This window comes from Balaenoptera physalus (genome assembly GCF_965194825.1).
Source record: "Balaenoptera physalus genome assembly, chromosome: 4".
NCBI lineage: Eukaryota > Metazoa > Chordata > Mammalia > Artiodactyla > Balaenopteridae > Balaenoptera > Balaenoptera physalus.
Genome location: NC_138891.1, coordinates 130518019 through 130536991, shown reverse-complemented (window position 1 = coordinate 130536991; position 18973 = coordinate 130518019). Strand labels below are relative to the sequence as shown.

Below are 18973 nucleotides of genomic sequence, written 5' to 3'. Positions count from 1 at the left end.
TGAAATGTAAAATAGATAGCTAGTGGGAAGCAGATGCATAGCACAGGGAGATCACCTCAGTGCTTTGTGTCCACCTAGATGGGTGGGATAGGGAGGGTGGGAGGGAGATGCAAGAGGGAGGGGATATGGGGCTATGTGTATACGTATAGCTGATTCACTTTGTTATACAGCAGAAACTAACACACCGCTGTAAAGCAATAATACTCCAATAAAGATGTTAAAAAAAAAGAAAGAAAGAAAGAAATTGAGGAGAGGTAACTTGCCAGAGATCACACACCTAGTTAAGTGTGGAGTCAGGAGCCAGACTCAGGTCATCTGACTCCAGCTTCTTTACCCACTGGGCCACACTGCCTCAAGGCAGTGTCTTTATTCATTCACTCATTCATGTAACAAATATTCATTTAGTGCCTACCTCATAAGGCAAGGCCCCTACCCTTTTGGGGAAGTCAAATAATTTGAAAGGAGTATGGTGTCATGACAGGCACAGACAATGGGAGTAATGAAAAAATACATAACCTAGTCTGGAGGACACGAGAGAACATCCCCAGTGAGAAGTGATATCTAAGTGGGGTCTTAAACAAGCAGGCAAAAAAGAAGCTGTGGGGTAAGGATGAGCTTCCCAAAGAAGAGAGAATTACAGGTGCAGGGGGCAGGAGGAGAGAGAGAAAAAAAAAGGTCTATAGGTAACTCTTAAGTGGGCAATGTAACCAGTACATAGAGTAGAGGTGAACGTGTATGAGAGAGGCTGGAGGGCCAGGCAGAGGCCAGATCATGTTCCCTGAGTCTGAGGATGCCCTTGAAAGATACTAAGCAAATAGGAGTAGCTTTATCTTGAGAAAAAGATTGCTCTGGCTTAAGTGTGTTAAAAGACTGGAAGGTGAGGACCAAGAAGACTAGACAGGAGACTGATCTGGTCATTGGAACAACAGATTTTGATTGTCTGAACTGAACTGACAATGGAGGTAGTAAGAAGTGGCAGATTATTGTCTTGTGATGTAAAGCTAGGTCGCACAAAAATAATGAAGCACAAATACTATATGTATGATGAACAATAATTATAACACACACACGCACCACAGATATATTTTTAAATAATTACTCAAAAGCATCCAAGAGAAAAACATCCAAGAACAAAAGGATTACATTTAAGAATGAAAAAAGAGAGGATAAATTAGGAAGAAATCATTAAGAATTCATTAAATTGTAGTTACTGCAAATAGTCATGTCCCAGAGTAAATCTCAAGGGATCAGTTTTTCCTGCCACTGATAAGTAAAGGAAATCCTAACAAAAACAAACAAGAAAGGATTGCACAATTTGGTACAATTAAAAAAAGAGAGATGGTTGATTCGAGGTACGCAACAGCCAAAATCACGTAGGCACAGCTTCCAGAAATTGAAGCACAGGATAAACACGTGCCAGGAGGCTGCACCCAAATTCCAACTACTCCTGTTACATAAATTTTCTTCCACCTTCCCTTGGCTCATTCCAGCAGAAAACAGGATTCCTGAAATCAGTCATGAGTCCTAAGTTTGCCCCATCCTCTGACATCCATGTCTCTTCATGCCTCTTCCCTCCTACACTTTTGGAATTGTATTTTAAATACTTACTAAATTTTATTGATTTAGGGTGTCTCTCATTTGTGAATACCACGGCACAGCATCACTTTATGTATAAATGGTCAAAACAGGACTAGCTCTTTTTGTTATCTTTAATAATATCTTCTTTTTTATTAATTTTTATTGGAGTATAGTTGCTTTACAATGTTGTGTTAGTTTCTTGCTGTACAGCAAAGTGAATCAGTCATATGTATACATATGTCCACTATTTTTTGGATTTCCTTCCTATTTAGGTCACCTCAGAGCCCTGAGTAGAGTTCCCTGTGCTATACAGTAGGTTCTCATTAATTATCCATTTTATGCCTAGTATCAATAGTGTATATATGTCAATCCCAATCTCCCAATTCATCCCACACCCCCTTCCCCCCTTGGTAACCATAAATTTGTTCTCTACATCTGTGACTCTATTTCTGCTTTGCAAATAAGTTCATCTCTACCATTTTTCTAGATTCCACATATAAACGATATTATATGATATTTGTGTTTTTGCTTTGTTTGTTTGTTTGGCTGCGCGGCATGTAGGATCTTAATTCCCTGACCAGGGATCGAAAAGCAGGACTAGCTCTTAGCATCTTTCCTTTGTGGTCCATCCTCATTCTCACAGGAATGCCTCAGTGTTAATGAACTAAGCATGGCTACAAAAGGCAGGGCAGGGCTTCCCCGGTGGCGCAGTGGTTGAGAATCCACCTGCCAATGCAGGGGACACGGGTTCGATCCCTGGTCCGGGAAGATCCCACATGCCGCGGAGCAACTAAGCTCGTGTGCCACAACTACTGAGCCTGTGGTCTAGAGCCCGTGAGCCACAACTACTGAGCCCTCGTGCCACAACTACTGAAGCCTGCGCGCCTAGAGCCCGTGCTCCACAATGAGAGAAGCCACTGCAATGAGAAGCCCGCGCACCGCAAAGAAGAGTAGCCCCCGCTCGCCTCAACTAGAGAAAGTCCGCGCGCAGCAACGAAGACCCAACACAGGCAAAAATAAATAAATAAATAAAATAAATTAAAAAAAAAAAAAAGGCAGGGCAGTGGAAGGACTAACATTTACGGAATATCTCCTATGCACTAGGCTCTGAGACGGATGCTCTTCATATGGTATCTTATTGTTTTGGTTCTCATATCCCATGAAGGAAGTGGGATTATCTCCATTTTACAGTTAAGGTTACCATTTAGAAACTTTCCCCAAAGTACTCAGATCTTTACTACCAAAGTCAGGTCTAGAACCTCAGTCTGATTCCAAAGTCTACATTTTTTCTGCTACATCACATTCTAAAGTCCTTTAGTCTAAAGTCCTCAGGAAAAAAGAATATTTTCTTCCTTCGTACTTTGGAAGGACAGCAATAGGATTAAAGAAAAATTTTAAAGAAACTGGTCCCCTGAAAAATGGCAAAATAGGAAATATTTTATAAAGGTCACTTCCTTTGAAAAATCCCAAGAACTCTGCATTTTGTTCATGTTGCAATTTAAGTAAAAAGGTATTTTTTGAACTTTAATTAAGAATTCATTAAGGTATTTTTAAAAAACTGTAACCATATGGAAAAATATTGGTATTCTTGAACAGAGGCAGTGGTATAGAAATATGAAAATGGGTTCCATAGTCAGACAGAAATCCTGCAATCCTGACTTTGCAATTTATGAACTACATAGCTTTGGGCCAGTTATTCAACCTCCCGGACCATTAGTTTCCAGCTCTGAAAGATGTAGGTAATAGAACTTCTTTGTGTGTTTGCTGTGAAGAGTAAATAATAGAAGTAAGGAGCGTAGCATAGTCCCAGCATATTATAGGTGTTCATAAATTATAGGCATAAGTTGAATATCATTATTTTTTAACTGCGGGTGATTCAACTGTGCAGCCAAGTGTAAAAAGTGGCAGTCTGAACTATTACACATAGAATGGATGGATAACAAGATCCTACTGTATAGCACAGGGAACTATATTCAATGTCCTGGGATAAACCATAATGGAAAGGAATATAAAAAGGAATGTCTATATAGGTATAACTGAGTCACTTTGCTGTACAGCTGAAATTAACACAACACTGAAATGAACTATACTTCAATTTAAAAAAAGAAAAGAAAAGAAAAAAGAATTTCAGTAAAAAGTGGAAGTTCTGCTCAGTGGTTCTAAAAAATACTGATGCCTTGGTGCTCATCCAAGAAATGTTGATTCAGTCGCTCTTAGGTGAGGCCTAGGTCCTGAAATCTTGAAAACCTCCGCCGTGTGATTCTAATGTCCTGCAAAGTTGAGGCTGTCTGGGATAGAACAGTAGTGGTGGTAAATCATGGTGGCAGCAGGGGATGGAATGAAGACTCCAAGCCCTCCTAATAGCTTTGACACATCATAGGGAAGGTAGCATGTGGACACCTGTTACACAGGAGGCATTGTTTATTGGTCAGTGCTGGCCAGACATGCCGCGGCAATCTGCCAAAAAGAGGTCTGCAGCCTACCCCCATCCCATGTAGGGAGACTCCACTCTCCCTTCTTGCTAGCCCATACCAGAGGGAAGAACAAGGCAGTGGGAATTTTAAAATTTTTGTTGGGGAGAAGAGTATTTCCCAATTTCTTCCTCTAAGCCATAAAGAAGCAGGCTTATCCATACCAGGGAGAAGATAATCTTTACACCAAAACTGAAATTTTAAAATGAATAAGACTGAGTTTTACATACATTTCTGATTACCTACCACTGTGTACCATATCATTCTAAAACGTAGTGGCATAAAATAGCAACTATTTTATTATGCTTGCCTAAGTGGATCAAGACTTCAGAAAAACATAATGGGGATGTTTCTCTGTTCCACAGTGTCTGGGGCCTCAGCTGGAAAGTCTCAGTCAGTTATTTTCACTAACATAACTGATACCTAGCCAGGGATAATTTAATGGCTCAAATTTTGACCAGAGTTAAATACGGCTTCTGCCTGTTACTTGAGCTTCCTTGCAGCATGGCAGCTTCCAGCTAGTCAAACTTATTATGTGGTCTAGGACTCCAGGAAAAAATGTCAGCTGGTATTTTATAACCTCAGAAATCACATTGCAATTACTTCTGTGATTCTCTGATGGTCAAAGCAATCCCAAGATCACCCAGGTTCAAGGAGAGGGAACGGAAACAACACCTGTCAATGGTAAGAGAGTCTTGGAGAATTTTCCAATACCTAAATAGGTCTGAGCTAATGCCCAGAGTGACAGGAAGTTAGAGACTCTGGCCAAGATGTTGGTAAGAGACAACATACCAAGCAGGAGGTAAGATGGTTATACAGTGAATTTGGGAAGGAAGAAATTATTAAAATAAAAGTTTTATGTTTATGCCATATCCCTTTGAGAATCCTCGATAAACCACTTACAACAATATTCCATATGCAAGAAGAAACCAGAACCCGTACACTTAAGTGGAGACAAAAACCAAGAAATCTATCATTTAAATATGACCCGTTGCCACATGCTTGCCTCTCGGCTTAAGAGTCAGTTTCCTCTGAAACATTGACTAATTAAGAATATTCTGAATTAGGTATCTTTTCAAAGTTAAAATAAAAGTTAGAATTTTCAGTTATTAACTTCTTTATAAATCTTATTTGTACATAACCCTGCCAAATATACTGCGATGCGTTAGCATAATTTACCCCTTGTCTCAAATTTTAGGAAAATATGTGTCTCTCTCAGGATCACGAAATGAATGTATGCAAGCCTCATATTTTAACATATGACCCAAGATACGTGCTACTTGGAAAGCAATGGATACTTCCTGAAATAGTATATCTTGTTAAAAAAATGTTTTGAACAGTCCTTTACAAACTGAAATAGACAGGGAAAGCAGGTGATTGCATGCCTTTCCCTATAGCTGGTAGTTGCAATCTGCTGCGCTCTTTTTCCTAGAGAGATACTAACTGTGACTCATACCAGCTCCTGTTTTGAACACAGCCCACAGACACTGTGAGCAGATGGGCTTTTTGGCACTAGAACCACCCTTTGCTGTCCACCACAGGTGAGTAGTAGGTACCCCCTTAAATAAGCCACAACTGCTAATTCAAGAACTAGCCAATTATGAACATGACAGCCAACTCATGGCAGCGTGCTATACATATTTAAAGAAAGCTGAGAGTCTTTGGACTCTACTTAAGTAAAGTAGTTTACACATATTAGAAAATGGTAGCCAATCACTGTATCAACAATCATGCCGGTTTTCATAATTGTATGTTACCTACAAAACAAATTAGGAACCCTTTCTTCAAATAGGTAAACATTGCAAATGAGATTGTAAGATTTTCAATTACGGTGGTAGCAGAAAACACTGTGCTACAACAAAGGTGGGAATTAAGAACATGAGAAAACACTCAAAGAGATGATAGGCCGCACTAATTTCAGCCAAATATGTGTGAAGAACTCCAACCCATATGTAAGGAGACATGAATTCCCCTTAAACCTCAAAACCCCCATAAGGGATCAGGCAGACAATTGAAACTACACCCTGTGTAGTGTGTGTGCACACAGTGGTATGGAAGTCTAGGGTGAGAGAGAAGAGAAGGAAGAGTATTCATTTTTTGTGGGACACACCATCCATAGCTTAAAAGACTTCTGAAGGATGTGGGGAAAATGGAACCCTCACACGTGCTGGTGGGAATGTAAAATGGTTTAACCATTTTGGAAAAACAGTCCTGCAGTCTCTTAAACCATAGGCCAGCAATTCCACTCTAAGGATTTACACAAAAGAAATGAACGTATGTGTGAATGTTCACAACAGAATTACTCATAAGAGCCAAAAACTGGAAACAACCTAAATGTCCTCCAAGTGGTAAATGGATAAACAAAATTTGGGACATTCATACAATGGACTACTACTCATCAATAAAAAGAATGAACTACTGATACATGAAAAAACATGAAGGAACCTTAAAAATATTATACTAAGTAGAAAAAGTTAGACACAAATGACTACATAGTCTATGATTCAATGTACATGAAATTTTTAGTGAGGGCAATATTTGGAGACAGAAAACAGACAAATGGTTGCCTGGGGCTAGGAGTAGGAGTGGGAAATTACTGCAAACGGGCAGCTGTGAACTTTTTATTGTTTGACAAAAGTGTTTTAAGTGTCCAGGTTTTCATCAAAAATTACGAGTCATACCAAGAACCAAAAAGACCTTCAACCAAATAAAAATGACAATCAGTAGATGAAAACACCGAGATGACAGAGTCTGAAGGAGTTACTTAAAATTTTCAGTAATACATTATATATTTTTAATAGAATGGTGGCTTGGTGACTTTAGAAGTTAATAAATCACTTAACAATTCACGATTTGAGATGAACGGATAAACAAATGGTAGTAAATCTGTACAGTAGGATATACTTAACAATAAAAGGGAACAAACCAGTGATATATCTGACAATGTGAATGAATCTGAAAAACATTATGCTGAACAAAAAACTCTGGATGTAAAAAAAATACATACTCTGTGATTCTATTTAAATGGAACACTAGGAAAACTGATCTACAGTGATAAGAGAATATCAGTAGTTGCCTGGGAAACTGGAAGGCTGGAAGGCAGTTTTCGATGTGATGGAAATGTTGTAGATCTTGACCGTGGTGATGGCCACTAATTTGTGGCTAGGCTCAGTCTGCCAGGTGTGCATCTGGGCTCTGTCATTTACGTCGGCAGGTTAGTTAACCTTTCTGGGCCTCAGGTCCTTCACCTGTAAAATGGGCATCATAATAGTAGTGTCTAGTGCATAAGGTTGTTGTAATTGTTAAGAAATGGGTTAATAAATATGAAGATGTTAGAGTGCCTGAGAGATAGAACTGTCTAGATGTGTTAGCCATTATTGTTGTTAACAAAGAACAAAGTTATATAGGCGTAAGTATGTTTGTTACAGTGGGGTTTTAAAAAGTAAAAACCGGCTTGCATAGAAGTGGAAGCTATGATGTTTTCACCTGATGGAATATTTTGGAGTCATTACCTGCATTACCTGAACATTAGAGAACCTGTTAGTATAACTTGTGGTGTTAATAGTTCACATGAGAAAAATCAGGTAAACATCTCAACAAAGGCAGAAAATAAATGACATAAAATCCAACATCCAATCCTTATATAAAGCAAAATAGGTCACTTTTTATAATCACATCAAAAGCCAGCATCAAATTTAATGATAAGACTTTAAGTTTTCCATTCAAATTATGCAAACAAAACAAAGGTGCTATCACCACTACTACAATTCATTGTTCTGGAAGCAAAATTCAATGTAATCAAACAAGAAAAGTAAATAAGGACTCTACATACTGGAAAGGAATATACATAATTGTCATTATTAGAGATTATATGATTGCATAAAAGGTTGAACTAAAGTGGCTGGTTAAAAATGTCATTTATAAAAATGAATAGTTTTCCCACATATAAGTGATATTTAGGGAAAAATAATTAAACAATCTCTCAAAAGAGCAAAACAAATAATTAGGAATCATCTTAAGAGTGAATGTGCAGAACAAATACGAAGAAAATATTACAACTTTGCTGAGGAGACATAAAAGGAAAGTTGAATAAATGTTCCTGTATTATTATCAATTCAATCTTCAAAGAAAATCAATCAAAAAGGAACAAGACTTTGGGAGGTATTTGACAAAACTATATTAAATTCATCCAGAAGATTAAATACACCAGAATAACCAGGGGAAAAAATTTTTGGAGAAAATAAAATGAGAAAGGACTTATTTCATCAAAGGTTAAAACATAAAATTCCAGGAGCTAAAACATTTAGTGGCAGGACTAGTATATTAGTGATCTATTGCATAACAAATGTCCCCAAAACATCAGCTTACACAACACAAGTTTTTATCTCATCGTTTTTGTGAGTCAGGAATCTAGGCATGGTTTAGCTGGGTTTTCTAACTCTGGGTGTCTCACAAGGCTACAATCAAAGTATCGTCCAAGGACATGGTCATCTCAAGACTCAACTAGGGAAGGATCTGCTTCCAAGCTCACTCATTTGGCTGTTGGAAAGATTCAGTTCCTCACAGGCTGTTGACTAGAGATCTTCCTCATTTCCTTGCCATATGCCCTCTCCATAGGGCAGCTCACAACATGGCAGGTGGCTTCACCAAAGCAAGCAAAGAAAAGGGAGAGGAAGGGAAGGAGGGGAAAAGTGTCAAGGGAAAAGTGTATCACTTTGAGTTCTAATAGGAAATTGATGGTGCACTCAAATTGGGTAATTTGAGTAGAGTTCAATAGGCTGTTCACAAAGGTAGAGCACAGTGTAGAGACAAGCAAGGCTAGTTCAGTATCCTAGGACTCAAATAGCAAGAAAGGGAGCAGATATCAGAGGAGGAAGGTAGGAGCTTGGGAGAGAGAGAGAGAAAGTTTGAGAGAAGAAGCCAGCCTCCAGCAAGCAGACCAGAAAGAGCCTGGGGAGTAAATACCCCAACCTCTTACTGCTTCCTCTTTCTAGCTTCCTGCAGCTGCTCCCATTGGCTGAACCCAACAACAAGCTAGAAGCACATTGATATGATCCACATGCAGATCAGTCTCCCAGGGAACAAGCAAGGTGGAGAGTGGTAGAGAGTGGAACTGGAGGGGCCCATGGAAAACATTCTTCATAGCAGAGTGTCATTTTCTAATCCACACAAAAGTGTCACAGAGTTGGCAGCTATCTTAGTACCCACATTTTATAATTGCAAGAAAACAGAAATAATTTAAACGTTCATAACTGAATTAATGTACATGATACAACAGAATGCTATTGAGCTTTCTTTGAAGAAATTATAGTTTATTTTATTTTCTTTATTTTTTAATTTTTATTGAAATATAGTTGTTTTACAATGTTGTGTTAGTTTCAGATGTATAGCAAATGATTCATATATATATATATATATATAAATCTTTTTAGATTCTTCTCCATTATAGGTAATTACAATGTATTGAATATAGTTCTCTGTGCTATACAGTAGGTCCTTGTTGGTTATCTATTTTATATACAGTACTGTGTATAGTTTATCCCAAACTCCTAATTTATCCTTCCCCCCATTTTTCCCCTTTGGTAACCATAAGTTTGTTTTCTATGTCTGTGAGTCTATTTTTGTTATATATACAATGGAATATTACTCAGCCATAAAAAAAGAATGAAATAATACCATTTGCAGCAACATGAATGTACCTACTAAGTGAAGTAAGTTAGACAGAGAAAGACAAATATCATATGATACTGCTTATATGTGGAATCTAAAAAAATGATATAAATGAACTTCTGAGCTTTTTCAAAAAAGACAAATGAGGAAAATGTTTATGGACTGGTCTGAAAAAGAAACCAAGACATTTTAATATGTTAAATAAAGTATGAATGATTCTCTCAATGTATGTGTGCACTTCTAATAACATGTAATGTTGAAAATATTACATTATATAAGAATAAACTTTTATACACCTGGAAATTTCTAGAAGGATACCTGAAACTCTTAAAAGTGGTTCACTCTAGGGAGTGACGGGAAGGGGGAAGGGACTGTTGGAAGGAGGAGAGAATAGGAGACTTCACATTTTCATTTTATATTACTCATAATAACAAAACAAAACTTAAAAGTTTACTTTGGCAAAAACTCTTTTTAGTATTCTTTACCAGAGATGTAATAATACTGTGAAAATACAGATGATATAATATTAAGGCATGGCACAATTTCATACACAATATGATTATAAAAATATTTTTTAAAAAATATACAGGGGAAAAAACATCTTTAAAAAGGAAACACCAGACATTACAAGTGGTTGTGTGTAGGTGGGATTACTGGCATGTTTTAACTCTTTGTATTTCCTAAATGCTTTTAATGAGAATATGATACTTTTACAATGGAGAAAGGAAATATTCTAAAATCATGGTTTTAAACTTTTAAAGAAGTAGAAATCACTTTCAAATGAATTCTTATGCAGAACCCCAATCATAAGAATAATATTTAAATATTTTCTAGGTGAATTTTGAATGCTCAAAGTTAAAAATATTGGGGAACATCAAATATAATAAGATATTAAAACATCTTCAATCTCATTACATAAAGATACAGAAAAGTGGGTATTGTTATCAGTCATCACTGAATGTTTAAAAAAAAAAAGTACAAACACATTATTAGTACTTTTTTAAACCAAGTTCTGATTTCTCAGTTTTGTTCTTCATTGGACAAAGAAACAGATTCTAGGAAAATTTTGAAAGCTGGAAATGTTAAGTTTAAACATGAGAATAAATAGAATTTTTAGTCCTAGCTTTAGCTGAATAGGTAGTTTAGTTCTAAAAATCTCTACATATAGTCTTCTTATCAGGAGAGAAAAGATGGTTATAAATTGTACTATTTCAAGAGTTTGGATGGAACCCCAAATTTCTAGAATCTGGAAAAGGAGAAAGACAAAGGGATGCTTGTCTTTTTCTTTAGTGATGCTCACCCCCACCCACATAGCTCTCCACAAAGAATGAGAGCCATGTGAAAATTCTTCTTCTCATTTATGACTAAATGAAACATTAGAACATTTGCTGTAAGATATAATTTTTAAGGGAAGGTTAGCCAGTCTTCTTGGAAGAAGAAATGAAATCATCCAAAAAAAGCACTTTGGAAACTATGATGAAAATGGGGAAATAAGCCCTTCCTCTTGTGAATAAAGATTCAGTGTTACTGTATCTAGTAGCGAATAAGCTGAAAATAGAAACTGTTAAACAGGGAGCTTAATGTCTGTCGATACAAGAAAGATAAGTTTACATGAAATTTACTACCCAAATTAGAAGTTCATGCTACCAAAAGACAAAAATTCTAATGGAAAAAAAATAATAAAAAAAATTAAAATAAATAATAAATAATAATAAAAAATAAAAAATAATAATCATTCAGTACTATGCATTCTACTATTTACGTGAACAAGAATCATTACATCGTAAAGGGGAAACGGCTAACTGGCTGCTGCATGAAATAGCATTGGATAACTTTTATCTTTTATTAACTCAAGAACTGTAGAGTTATAAGGGATTGAGATGTACAGCATAAACCTAAGTTTTTCCAGTGGGAGATTGTAAAACCCACATTCTGAACAGAGGTCAAAATAAAGTTCACTGCCTGCATTTCGACACCTTCTTTATCATGAGGATTTTGAAGTATGAGAAAGCTTCATGTGGACATTCTTAGGAAAGATGAAAAAGTGTTTTTCATTTTTCCCCTTGTACAATCAATTAAAATATGAATTTTAAATGTGAAGTGTGAATATAGCTATAATTTCTGATTTTTAAAAAATTATTTTTAAAATAAATAGGCTTTATTTTTTAGGGCAGTTTTAGGTTCAAGGCAAAATCAAGAAGAAGGGGCAGATATTTCCCACATACCCCCTGCCCTCACTCATGCATAGTCTTCCAGCTTCTCCATTATCAACATCCCCCCTCCCAACCAAGAATGTACATTTGTCACAATTGATGAACCTACGTCAACACACAATCATCGGAAATTCGTAGTTTACATTAGGGTTCACTCGTGGTGTTGTACATTCTATGGGTTTGAACAAATGCATAATGACATGTATTCCCCATTTTAGTATCGCACAGACTAGTTTGTCCTAAAAATTCTCTGCGCTCCACCTCTTCATTCCTCCCTCCCCTGATCCCTAGCAACCAATGAACTTTTTGTCGTCTCCACAGTTTTGCCTTTTCCAGAATGTCATACAGGTAGAATCATACAGTATGTAGCCTTTTCAGGCTGGCTTCTTTCAATCGGTAATATACATGTAAGTTTCCTCCATGTGTTTTCATGGCTTGATAGATTTTCTTTTCTTAACACTGAATAATATTCCATTATCTGGATGTACCATAGTTATTTATCCATTCACTTACCAAAGGACATCTTGGTTGCTTCCAATTTCAATGGTTATGAATAAAACTGCTTTAAACATCTGCAGTTTTTTGTGTGAATGTAAGTTTTCAGTTTCTTTGGTTAAACACCAAAGAGTGCAATTCCTGGATTATATAGTAAGAGTATGTTGAGTTTTGTAAGAAATCACCAAACTGTCTTCCAAAGTGACTGTACCATTTTGCATTCCTACCAGCAAAGAATGAAAGTTCCTTTTGCTCCACATCTTTGTCAGCATTTGGTGTTGTCAGTGCTCTGGATTTTGGCCCCTTTCAAAGGTATGTAGTAGTATCTCACTATTGTTTTAATTTCATTTTCCTGATGACATGTAATGTGGAGCATCTTTTCTTATGCTTATTTACCATCTACATATCTTCTTTGGTGAGGTGTCCAGTGTTAGTTCTTTTTTTTTTTTAATTGACATATAGTTGATTTACAGTGTTGTTAACCAGTGTTAGTTCTTGGGGAAAATACTCCTCAGAAGCATAGTCAAATCCTTTTCTGCAAAAGCACAGCCTCAAGAGTGGTCAACCTCAAATTAATATCCTGCATAAATTTCACAAAGTTTTCAAGTGAAGAAATTCTTTCCTTTAGAAGAAAATCTGGGGTTTGCTAAGCCAACAAATGGCTTGAAATATGAAAACCTGGATTTCAGACTCTGCTCACTCTTAGAAACTTTGAGCAAGACACAACTTCACTTGACCTCAGTTGCTTCATTTCTAAATCAACAGGTCCCAGATGACTATCACATCCCATAACTCCCACCGACATCATCCCATAAATACTTGTTCTAACAAATCCAGGTTCAGGTGAAGATTGTTCTGTAGCCTGGTTCTGTGTTTCCTCTCAACATCTTTTGCCACAAGATCACTTATTTAAGCATTTTAGCTTGTTCAAGATAATGCCCTATGATAAACCTATAAGATAATTATGTCTCTTATAGCCAAGCATTCTAAACAGATACCTTTTAGCTAACAGTGTAGCCTACACACTGCTTGTTCTTAATAAATATTTGCTAAAATGCATTAAAGAGTATAATCTGAACCGTTTGTCTTCATAATTACTAAAAAGCATCAAATAAAAATGTGGGTTATATTTTCTTAAACCATTTCTCATGAATACAAAATTTGAATTGGGTAGAAATAATAAATTTTAGGTATATTCATGAAACATTTCTCAAAATCATTGGCAAGTCACAACATTATATCTTTGCAGCATACTACTATATTATGTTACTACTCAGCTGTAGTAGCATAATATGACCTTTAATAGGAGTAGTATTCTTATCATAAAATTTGACTAAATATCTACCAAAAAGCTTAAAATCCTAGGTTTGAAAGAAAATAGTAGTAGAGATAAATTTGTGTGCATATTTTTAACATTTGACTGATACCGTTTGGAATGAAAGAATATAGAATTTACAGGCCAGCTCTGTCCCTGTAAGCTGTAACTTTGGGCAATTGATTTTAACCAATGGCCATCACTTAATAATGGTCCTCATAGTTTGGTGTGTGGAGAGTAGAAAAAATACACGGAATCCCAATTTAACTCAGATTTTTGTGCTGATGGCACAGGAAGCTCGGTTCTTTTGTGACAGTTAGCTTGATGGCTCTGAGAAACAGCTTGGGAATGGCATCAAACCACCACAATGTGTTTTGTTGTAATGGAGGTGGTGGAGGTCATTGTGGTTTCAGTGACTGAGTTTGCAGAGAGTGGGCAGAGAGCAAAAAGTCACCGAAATTTATCTGCCCACGCTCTGCTATAAGGTGAAAGTGTGAAGCTTCTCTGAAGTTGCAAGTGTGAGATCGTTTGCAGCTCCGACAACCCTGGGTCAGGTCCATGCTTCCAACAGTGGATCTTTTGGATGTTTACAGAAACATATGCCTAAAACAAGTTCACCCTCTTCGGCTGCCAGGATTAATTCCCCCATGGAGCAGGTCTGAGCTGTTTTTAGGGGCATGGCTCGGGCAAGCTGTTGAGAAATGTGGCCTACTGTGTACAGGATTCCTGACATAGGTAATTAGGGCTGACGGTCCAGTTTTCAGAACTCTCCCAAATTAGAGGAGGTTCATGCTAGGTCTGGTCTTGCCCAGCTCTCTCATCATTGTTTCCTGTCTCTCTGGTAAGGGTCCTGAGGAGATGCTTGCCAAGACGAGCACATGGAGAGACACACTTACCCTAGTAGTTGGCGGATCAGAAACAGAAACTCAGTTGCCTGAGTTTTCGTCTAGCGTATTTCGCAACCCCACTTGGGGAGGGTAAATAAACCATTACTATTTATTCATTTGCCTATGAAAATAATATTTTAACTCTTCTGCTGGATGGAGTACGCATCAACACAGAACCCTTTGCCGTACGCTCTGCTGTGTGTACAGTCTGGCCACAGACTTCTTTTGGAAGCTCCTAGTTTAGCTTCTTTCGATTTACAAGACATCCACGTGGAGGTTCCTGAGGAACGATGTGTTCAAATACTTGAAATACCCTAGGCCTCATCTTCCTAATCTTTAACACACCGCTCATAACAAAATTGATTTATATTTTTCAACCATGAAAATATAAGAACTCAATGTGGTTGTGAGTTCTGGAAACCATCCTTCTTGAAAGTACTTACTTTTTTTGAGTCTTTAAAATATTCAAGAATAATTACAAGACACGAAATCCTAAATATCAAGTAATGGGCTACTACTTTTGTCCTCCTCCACAATTCTGGGATTTCTCGCTCTTTCATACAACTGCTGATTGATTGAGAGAGGAGTCCCTTGACTTTCTAATTTTTTATTAATAAAGCATGAAAGAATTGTTACCATTAAAGATGAATCCAAACCCTTAAAGGGATGGTAAATATGGGCAGAGACATAAAAAATATGGGAAGAAATGGGACCCCCTCCACCTTCTAAAGTTCAAAAGGACCCATATGAAATGGAAACACATAGTGTTAGAACAAGAAGGGACTTGGAAAATATCTACACCCCCCCCACCCAGCTTTCCATTTCATAGAGGAGTACACTGAGGGAAGAAGTTTGGCCCTTTGTGACCAAAGTAGAATCAGAAAATAGATTTCCTGTTTCTTTCCATTTAACCAGACCTCCATTACCTAAATCAAGGTAAGTCAATGGTGTTCTAGAAGAAAATCTGCATGCCACTCCACCCTTTTGTTCGTAGCATTCAATCTTGTCCTTTGTTTCACAATGTAGAATGAATAAAGGGGAGATAAAACAAGGGAAATATTGCAACTGGTGAGACATGGTTACTTCCTTATTGCAGTGGGTATAGAAATAAAATATAGGGTGTTCCACAAAGTCAGGAAACATAGGATAAAAAACTCACTGTCAAAAATGCATCAGTTATATTGTCAAACAGCTTAGTCTGTATTTCTTCAATTTTCAGACCCCTTAAAAAGTATAATGATTATACTAATGCCCTGTACTTCCAGAATTTTTGGACAGTCAGTAGTGTTTTTTTAGAGTTTTTTTTTCCATTTTAGCAATTAGGCCCATTGCTTTAAATCTAGAGCAAATCCACCTCACTTGGAAGCATCTTGAGCCTATTATTTGACAATATAACTAACATATTCTTTAAAAGTGTATCCTATATTTCCTGACTTTGTAAATACAATATAGAATGGGGACCAAAAGACAAACAGCAAAAATTTATTTGTCAAGAGATGCAGTAGATGAATAATGTAAGCTGGCTTATACAAGTGGCTAAGACCTTTTGAAAAATGCTGAATATGTAAAACTATGCTCTGATACTTTTGAACTACTTAAGCCTTAAAAAATACCAATCTCATTTTTTTTTAGAATGTGCTGTTTTGATGCTAGAGTTTAAGCTCCCCAAGGGTAAAGGGGTATATGTCAGTTTCATTCACTGTGAGTTCCCAGCAGTTGGAAATGTGTCTTGGCACGTAGAAAGCATTCAATAAATATTTTAAAATGAATGCTACCATAACATGGAAAAAGGATTACTTCGATTTGGCTAGTGAAACAAACAACAACTCATCTGAACATGGAGCAGTAGAGCAAAGTCCCCAGCGACTCTTGTTCAAGTATGAGTTGCATAATGAGAATCTCTCTGACCTTGTAAGTTATCTAGAAATTAAATCAAATATGTCAGCTTAACAAAGACACCATGGTGAGTTATCTTGCAAATTCATCTTCTGCATGTCTAAGGAAATACAGCCCCTTTTGACAGACAGCCACAATTCATGGTTTCATGATATAATTGACATAATTGCAGCACTTAAAATAAGTTTTTCTTACTTTTGGATAGCTCTTACCATTCTCTAATGCACAGTGTATATTTTTAGAAGAGGATATAAACAGTGAAGAACAAACATCATAATTATACCAAGTATGTTCACATCATTCTTTTTTAAAGGAAAATTTCCTCATTGTAAGTAAGTTATTGTCAAATATATCTATATTATAGAAGCCTAATTCTGAGAGGCTGCTACTTTCATTGGTAGGACGAAAGAAAGGCACTAAGGGAACCTAATGATTTATAAAGAAACTGAGAAAGTGGAAAATATTGGGAATTAAAATAAGACAGAAGATCCAAGCTTTGAGTTTCTATGGTATCAATAACTACCACTTTGCAGTTGGACGTGGAGACTCTCCTCCACCTGCCTGACATACTTTCTGGAAAAGCCTAAGTTGAGGTGTGAGGTATGTAGGCGGGGGCCCCAGAAAAAAATTATGAAGAAGAGTTGTGTTCATTTTGAAACAAAGCAGTGTGTAGATCATAGAAGAGCTACTGCTGGAGGCGTGGGCAGAAAACCCAGGCAACTTGACTGTGAAAATGCCAACCCAAGTGGCTGCATCTCAAGAAAGAGAATTTTATGCTAAATCAATCTCTTTGGGGCATGAAATAGAATCTTTGTTTCCCTAGCAATATATTTTTCCCAAGCATGAGTTGTAGAATCAAAGAACCAATGTTCTCATCTGAGTCTCACCACTGGCCAATGGTGGGGCGCTGGGCAAGTCTCCCTCTGGTCCTCTGTTCTGCATCTCCAAATCGGAGAGAACAGTTCCTCTTCTCATGTCTGGAGGGGCCTTTGCACAGGGTCTGGCATACAGGAAACCATCAATCAGTGGCGGCTACTCTTTTTCATCTTGTGTATGAAGGGGTACGGAAATTGTTTTTCATTTCTTTTTGTATTTTCCCTTGGTATTTTAATCAAGTTCTTTTTGAAAATATTGAGCTCTATGGGAATTCCCTGGCAGTCCAGTGGTTAGGACTCTGTGCTTTCACTGCTGAGGGCGTGGGTTCAATCCCTGGTCGGGGAACTAGAATCTTGCAAGCTGTGCCGGGTGGACAAAAAAAAAAAATATTGGGCTCTACCCAAAGTGCCAACGTGGAGTAAGAAAAGGTGATATTGTCATTGCTTGGATTGAAAGAGAGTGGCAAATGCAGGGAGTCCTGACACAGGAGCTGCAGTTCCAAGAGATATCTCAGCATGAAAGGCAGGGGCACCAAGGAAAGAAGCTGGGGAATCTGGGACAGTTAGTCCTCTCCTTATTAACTGGTCCGTATTAGATACTCTTTTCTTTTCTGGCACTAGACTGTGTGTTCTGTTCATTTATGTGTTTAGTTACTCATTCCATTCAACACAAATACCAGGCATTGTACTCAATGTGGGGGAGGGGATAGATAATGGCTGGGAGCCCAAGTGAACTCTTTCAAATCCCAAGATCCAGGAGCAGAACAGACAAGGAAACTGACAAATGTAATGCTGTATGATGAAAGGAAAGGGTTTCAGGAAATGTTCCCATGCAATTCCATTTCTGATAAAAGATCACTAGTTTTGGTGCCAAAACACATGTAGATACGCTAAAATATTTTACTGATATTATGTATTACAATATTTATTGTCTTTCAAAGAGACCAATAAAAAGAAATAATTACAGAAGGGTTTATTTTACTTTATTAGCAAAGATAGTTTGCATATCCAGGAACCATTTTATTTTTTGAAAGAGAGGGAAATTCTCTGATTATTCTACACTGAAATCAGATTCTTCTCCCATTTCAAGTTTTATTATAAGAATTCATCATCATCATCATCATGAAGAACCTAGGGGCAGGACAGGAATAAAGACACAGACGTAGAGAATGGACTTTAGGACACAGGGAGAGGGAAGGATAAGCTGGGACGAAGTGAGAGAGTGGCATGGACTTATATATACCACCAAATGTAAAATAGATAGCTAGTGGGAAGCAGCCGCATAGCACAGGGAGATCAGCTCGGTGCTTTGTGACCACCTAGAGGGGTGGGATAGGGAGGGTGGGAGGGAGACGCAGAGGGAAGAGATATGGGGATATATGTATATGTATAGCTGATTCACTTTGTTATAAAGCAGAAAGTAACACACCATTGTGAAGCAATTATACTCCAATAAAGATGTTGTTTAAAAAAAAAAAAAGAATTCATTATTGCCACAGGTCAGAAGCACCCATCCTCCAAGGAAGTCTAAAAGTGAAGAAAAATAGTTCTTAATTAATTAGTCAACCAATCA

General features: G+C 37.2%; 1 long non-coding RNA gene across 1 annotated transcript in view; it reads right to left on the bottom strand.

Moving 5' to 3' along the window:
- Window positions 1–239: 239 nt before the first annotated feature.
- The window catches only part of LOC309660136, a 67188-nt gene continuing 48454 nt past the window's right edge, over window positions 240–18973 (bottom strand). The window contains exon 3 of the long non-coding RNA XR_014263186.1: window positions 240–18927. This is a non-coding gene — a long non-coding RNA (uncharacterized lncRNA). The remainder of the gene's footprint in view (window positions 18928–18973) is intronic.